At 40.1% G+C, this 7,448-nt stretch overlaps 1 long non-coding RNA gene across 1 annotated transcript; it reads right to left on the reverse strand.

The window, feature by feature from the left end:
- Window positions 1-2,177: 2,177 nt before the first annotated feature.
- Window positions 2,178-6,889, reverse strand: LOC121113085. The gene is made up of 2 exons (XR_005857695.1): window positions 5,859-6,889; window positions 2,178-2,429 (listed from the first exon to the last, which is right to left on the reverse strand). It is a non-coding gene; the product is annotated as an uncharacterized LOC121113085 (long non-coding RNA).
- Between the last annotated feature and the right edge of the window lie 559 nt (window positions 6,890-7,448).

The raw sequence follows: 7,448 nt of genomic DNA on the forward strand, positions 1-7,448 counted from the left end.
CGCTGGCACCAGCAGGTTGCCTGGCATGCCTGCTCAGGAACAAATGGCATTGAAAGCTGCTGTGCTGGTTAAATAAATACCTTTCCTGCCTTCACAACCTACTCTACTTGAAGGACTGTTGAAAGGGGTCAAAAGTTCTTTTCTTTCAGGTATGGAGTGCTGGGTCAGGGTCCAGGCTCTTGATATAGGCTGAACCCTCAGGATCAGCTCACAGGAGGGAAAGTATCTACTGAATTAGAATATTCCACTGAGTTAATGTTTTATTGTAATAATAAAGTAAATCCAGGAGGCTGATGATAGCCAAACAGTAACATTGATGAAATTTGGTTTTGGCTGCGACTTTCTTTTGTGGATTGTATTGTTTGCAGTGGTTCATTTGAAACAAGGGAGTGTGGAAAACCATTCATTTAATTTTCAGAAATGTTTAAATAAAATATGTGCTCTGTAGCAATGCTTGCAGATTAGTAGTGTTTGACACTGAGCCTGACCTTATGATAGGAGTCGGAAGCTAGAAATATGTGCCTTGCCTCCTTTCCCAGGTTTTGTAAAGTAAATAATAAAGTCACTGAAATAAAACTCACTGAGATGTGTGAATGTCTCCGGATTGCTTATCTACGTGATGGAAAGTTAAAGTTTAGCCTTTAAGGTACCTTTTTCAGGACTGTCAAATTGCCAGTTTCCATGGTTTGGGGTTGGAGCAGACCCAAGTAGAATTGTCAGTCCTGATTCAAATCCAGAAATTGAACTACTTTCATCCATGTCAGATGAAGATGCCTCCCTTATGCCACACATAATTTCTGCACCGAACTGCGAGTGCTGGCAAAACTTCAGGGCCATACTGGACCTGGTGTGGTTGCTGCAGGGTGAGTTACGCCATTCTGTGCGTGTTCAAAGGAACCCAAGTTCATTCCAAGGTGACAGAAATAAGTTGGAGTGACTTTGTAAGAGCTTTGCCTTGTCTACACTCATGCTACTTAAGCATACTGTAACTGTCAATTGTTTTCAAGGACTTCTCTTTATTTTGGCCAGCATGAATTCCCATGAAGCTCTTGGCGTTTGCTGTAGAGTAGATAGTGGTGCTGCTGGTGGAGCCACGTAATCAGGTGCACAATTAATTGTTTTATAAGCCTCGTGTGAAGCTGTGGTAGTCTTTATTACATTAATGTTGAGTTCACCTTTCAATCTTGACTATCAGTATGTCACAATAAATGAGGATTAAGTAAACAGACTAAGGGTTGGCCTAAGCTGTATAAATGCAACTGCACAGTGACCAGGACACCCAGCCTTCCCTCAGCACAGAACAACAACAACCTGACTCGCTCAAGCCATATTCTTTCAAAAGCACTCTTCTTATAATTTTTTTTCTATAAGAGCACTCAAAAATGTGTTAAATGTTTGATGTCAAACCATTGATTATTCCCCACCTACTGCAGCTGTTTAAACGAAGTAGTGTAATATGCTAGCAATGTGACCTTCACCCAGACAGGAATACCTGCTGTGTGTGTCTGCAGTGCCAAAGTTCAGCTGCTCACTGTGGATATAGGTGACTAAATCAGCTCTTGTGAGTAGCTGATGTTTGTGAGTGGTAGAAGTGCTATCTGCCCCTCAGTCATGGAGAAGTGTGCCAGTCTCTGTTATGCAGAGTTACAACAATGATGGTGCAAAGGGCTTAAAACCATATTTCCCACCTTCTCAGGAGAACACTCCAAATACCTTTTTAAATTCCTTTATCAAATCTGCAGAGCCTTGAATGATGTGGGGCAAGAGGATTCTTCTTGTCCTATGTACCTAGCCCTGCCGGTGCCCACCCTTACTCCACATTATAGAAATGAGTGACAGTAGCATCACCTCTTTGAAGTGACACTTGCCATGATTGCTGTACTTTATTTAACTCACTGATCCGGAATTGGCACACTGCAGCCCTCTCCGACTACTCAGGTGTTCAGATTATTGGTGCCAAAGAGGTTGTTGCACGCAATTGCTGGGAGTGGCAGTTGAAGCAAGCAGCACTGGCTGAGCTTCCCTCTGCCTCCAGAGCTGGCTCACTTTAGAACTGTGAAATGAAAGAAAGAGAAGGTGTGGGTAATTCTAGTGTGATACAAAAGTATTAAATCATGAGCTCCAATACTGGATACGTGTCCAAGTGTTATAAACCAGGCCATCAATTAGCACCTTCATGTTTTCTGATCCCTCCACTGGGATTTTATTTGGTAATACACAAGCTATAATGTTAATACACAAAGAACAGAGGTATCAGTAGCATGCTGTAGTCAGGTGCAAAGAGATTGCTGCTGTGTAGCCCCCTGCTCACTACTTTTTCATACTCCCCTATATGCCTGCACTTTATGTTCCTCATAGTACCTCTGCTTCTAAGAGAAACTTCCTGCATTCCAAGTGGAAGCATCCCACAGGGGACTTTGCTCTGCTCTCTGCAAAAAAAAGATTGCGAGTGGTTAGTTAGGGAGTCTGGGCCAAACATCATTTATAATACAGGCTGTAAGAATGGAATGGATTTAAAGGGAAATGATTGAAAAAAAAAAGTAATTTATAATAATCTGATTTTGAGGGGTAAACAGAAAAAGGCATCTTTCTACCATTTGGGACTTGAAAATCTTTTTTCCTAGTGAAGAGTAACACAAGGTTTCTGACATGAAAATACAAGAGGCTCAGCAGGGAAGCAGAATTAGCAAAAGAGATCAGGTCTGCAGTGATGCTGGGAAATGAAGCAGCACTGTTGATGGCCAGCTAACAAGAAGAAAAGTTAGCAAGTTTTTAATTAATTGAGTGTATACGAAAGCAGTGGGTGGGAGAGTGTGTTCTAATAAGGGAATAAGCAGGGACTGAAGGAGAAATTGGAATGGGAACAGCAGGCTATAACCACTCGAAGAGCTAATTTAAAACTCAACACACTGAGGAAAACGCCAGGTGAGGCTGTGATGAGTTCCTCAGCTGGGCTTTTTTTCAGAAAGTCAGGGAGGTAGGGGCTGTGTGTGGAACAAATGGCAGGGGAGAAGAAAGCATGAAGGATGAAACAGTCATAATAATTCCGTGTGAAACCTAGCTCTTACTCCTCTGCTTCTCTGAATTTTCAAAGCCTGGAGGCAGTGAGGAACAGAACCTTTAACGTATTCTAATGCACTCTATAACAGGTGGCTACCCATTCTGAGTGTTCAGTCTCACTCCATATTTGTGCCATTGTAGGCTACTGTTAAAAAGGTAACTTGCCCTTTTGCCCCCCCATCCTTTCATTACTTTGTTTTGTATTGGCCTTGAGGAAATAATTTCTACACAGTAATCCCTCAGATACCAGCTAAGGTGATTACTAAGCATCAGGGTTTTTTGTTTGTTTGTTTGTTTGTTTTGCCTCTCAATAAGAAGTAGCCTCTCATTCTCCTAAAGAAATATAGTGAAAATAAGATCATGCTTGTGCATCTTGATGGTCAAGTTTGGATTGCGTGTATCCCAGAGGTTGAAATAATGCTGCAAAAGGCTGTGAGAAGAGTAAAGGGTGCTGCCTTAATTGGTGGCCTGTGAATTGAAGAAAAATGCTAAGAAGGGAAAAATTCTTCATAGTTTCATTTTGACTTCTGGGTCCAGAATTTGATACTTAGTCAACAGTTGCAATTATAGTCATAGAATCCCAGAATCCCAGAATGGCTTGGGTTGGAAGGGACCTTAAAGCCCACCCAGTTCCAACCCCCTGCTATGGGCAGGACTGCCACCCACTAGGTCAGCCTGCCCACGGCCCCATCCAACCTGGCCATGAACACCTCCAGGGATGGGCCATTCACCCTTGAGTTTCTACTGTTTGCAGAACCTCGGGATTGGTGCTTTTGGATTTTAAGTTCTCTTTTTTTTCCATCATTTTGTATTTGCTAAGCTGAACAGAAAATCTACAGGTAGAAGCTGTGGTGAAACCATTTTGTCAGGGAAAATGTCAATTCATTAACATTGGTTACAACAGACATTGAAGAACACTCACAGGAGTATTCTGCCTTGGACAAAGTTTCACAGTGTACCTCTGGTTACTTCAGGAGAGTACCAAACCTGCTGTTTTCTGAGGAAGCAGAGTTTAAATCACCTTTGCATTTGCCAGTTTTGGTTCAAATTCAAATGTCAGTTTCCCACTTCTACAGATTCAGATTTTTGTTGTCCTCTTAATAGTTCATTTAAATGGAACAGTTACAGAATCACAGGGGTTGGAAGGGACTCAAGAGATGACGGAGTCCAACGCTACTGCTAAAGCAGGCACTCTACCACAGGTCGTGCAGGTAGGCATCCAGATGAGTCTTGAATATCTCCATAGAAGAAGATTCCACAACCTCTCTGGGCAGCCTGTTCCAGTGCTCCATCACCCTTACCGTAAGGAAGTTCTTCTGCATGTTTATACGGAACTTCTCATGTTCAAGTTTCAGGCCATTACTTCTTGTCCTGCTCCTTGTCACAGCCCCTACCTCCCTAACTTTCTATCAGAACACACCACTGAGAAGAGCCTGGCCTCATCCTGTCACTCTGAAGGATTCAGGCCTGATTTCCACCAGGTGGTCTTTGCATGAAGAATGTGCCTTGGAGGTACACACACTACGTGGTATAGATGCTACATGCAGTGCAAGTACTGCTAGCGTGTTGTAAAATTCTGATCAAAACCAGAAGGATGATTTACATGCAGGACCTTGATGTCCCATGTGCTCTTCTAACAGCTACTGATCTATGTAGTGTTATGTTGATTACAAGGAAAAAATTAAATTAAAGCAGGAAAAAATATCTACACAGCTCTTTTTAGACACATTTCCCAACCCCCTTGTAAGTTATACTACATTTCAGTGCATGTTAATTACAATATTTCCACATTATTTTGTTACATCTGTTTGCTTGCATTTGTTTGAAATGCATCCAATGCATTTGTTAGTCTATTTTATCCCGCAATAGCTTGGTGTATTCACATGTATTATGTATCAGTTTCATATTTAAAATATTCACTGCTTTTACACTTCATTTCTGGCTTTAGTGCCTATATCCAATTCTTATGCCTGCGATGTCATGTCATTAGATGACAAAGATGCATGTGGTATCACAGCAACAAAGAGTGACAGCATACAGAATCTCACATTTTAAAATACATCTACACCAATGAAGTCTGTGAAGAAATGAAGCTTGTCCGGGAGATCTTTACTGCCCGTTAACCCTAAGGAAAATAACTCACTGCTGCTTTGGCAGTCCTTTCTCTTGCATTGTATTTTATACTAGAAAACCTTAAAAACCAGTGCTAAATGAAAAGATTTTTCCACAGCTGGATTTGAACAGCCATGGGAGATTTTGATTTTTGTGATCTGTTTTTCAGACGTCACTTGTCTAAGTGTGAAACATCACCCACAGAGAATCCTGCCACGTGAGCTCAAGAGTAGAGGCAGGAATTTTTGCCCTTTTGGTTACTTTTGAATTCAGGATATGATCTTAGTACACACTGCAGCATTTTTCATATATCCAAATATGAAGTATGTTCCTTATATTTTCTAAAATGGCTGCATTTCATGTTGCTCATTTAATTTCTGAAATATTTTTCTGTACTAGAGTTGAAATCTATAATGTGTTAATTCCATACCTCAAAGCCAAACTAAACGATTTTTAAAAAGCTTTACTGTTGCCCATTTAACTTCCCGTAGCCGAAGGATAGTTCCACTAACGTTATTTTCCTCAGCCTGCTTCCCTTTCCTTGAAAACTGTGGTTAGACAAAACACGACCACTGACTCTGCTTATAGATTCCTTCTAAAATATAAGGATTTTGGATAGTGCTGCTGGTTTACAGCATATCTTTGGACTTCATTTCAAAATCTGTCAGGCTGACATAATCGCTTACTTTTGAAACCCAAAGCAACAGTATCTGCACCAGGGAAACAGCTGTGGGAGCACTGTAAAGAATACAAGAAAAATGTGAGAAGTAAAGTGGCAGTTTTTTTTTCAGGGAAGAAACGGATAACAAAACAGAAAACAATAAGCAGGCCATGTCTTAAATCCATAGCGCATGCGTGTCTTGAACTGCAAGAGAACACTAATTTCTCTGCATCCTAACCCTGCATTTTGGGAAGGACCTAGTAAAAACTTGAAAGGTATGCAGAAGTCTGATAAGGATGGTTAAAGTATGCCATAGCTTTTACTTAAGAGGCATTTTAACATCTCAAAAGAGAGTTGAGAAGTGATGGATGTGATAGAGGATTACAGAATCTCTAATGACGTGGATGATATGAATTGCAATAAATATGTAGGTCTTCACAAGTGATCATCATCCTCACATTTTAAATGAAACAAAAGGAATCCCCCTTTCACTTAGCAGCTCAAACCTAGAAACCTCTTATCAGAATTCAGCAATTGGCTACTTGATGGATGGGTATTTGTCATTTTATAAAGTGACTGTGGAGAATATTCTTATTCTTCAAAGCAGCTATTTAAAGAAAGAAGTATGTCCTTCCGAAAAGCTAAGTTACATAGTTGATTTGACATGGCAGATTCTATACAATACTGTCTGCAAAATACTTCTTTATAGAAGAACAGCCATACTGTGTTAGACAAATATCTGATTAACCTAGTAGTTTACTTCTTGGTAATCTGCAGCATGTACTTAAAAATATATAAAATTAAATATAAAATATAAAAAATGTACTTTAAAAAAATAGTATAAGAACAGGCAAAACATGTAAGGGATATTTCCCCAATGCACACAGACACATTCAGTTCAGGAACTTCAGAAGCCACAGAAAATAGTTTTGTACTTAATGGTCCCGGTGGTTAAATGGAGAAAAGTCACAGCTGATGGTGCTCACACATTACAGCACCTTCTGAATAATTAATGAAACATTGGTTTTCTGCCTTTTGAGTTCTGGATAAACTGCAAATTTCTAGGGGGCCTTTTGTATGTAAAGTTTGTCCATATTGGTCTCAGAGTTTATCTTATTTACCTCTTTTAAAGGTATGAGAGTATAGAGATGTCATATTTATACTATGGCAATCAAAGGAAGTGACTAATTGTTGCAGCTACCACTGAAGTGGAACACAATTTAGATTAACCTATTTGTTGCCTCTCAAACTGTGATCCACAGATGGTGTAATCTGTGGATTATGTGTAAGCGTGACAGAGGTAACTAAAATGGTAAACCTCTTCTCACTGGGCTGAAATTTGCTGCAGCAAATGTAGCACATGTAGCTTCACTGGAAAGTTTCTAGGCATCTGAAGCTGAGATGGAAAAAAATGCATTTAGAATGCAAGATCAGTGATGAAGGTGGAAAAAGCTTGCCACTGTATTTAGCAGAGACATCCACCCCTTATTATCGTTGTTTTTAAATAAAGAGATCATTTAAGGAAAACAGTCATCTTGAGAGAAAAAATTCTTCAGGGCAGCTTGTGCACTTTTGTCCCAGTGCTTTTCAGTTGGAAGCAACCAAAACTGAACCT

This window comes from Gallus gallus, chromosome 2 (assembly GCF_016699485.2).
Source record: "Gallus gallus isolate bGalGal1 chromosome 2, bGalGal1.mat.broiler.GRCg7b, whole genome shotgun sequence".
Lineage (NCBI taxonomy): Eukaryota > Metazoa > Chordata > Aves > Galliformes > Phasianidae > Gallus > Gallus gallus.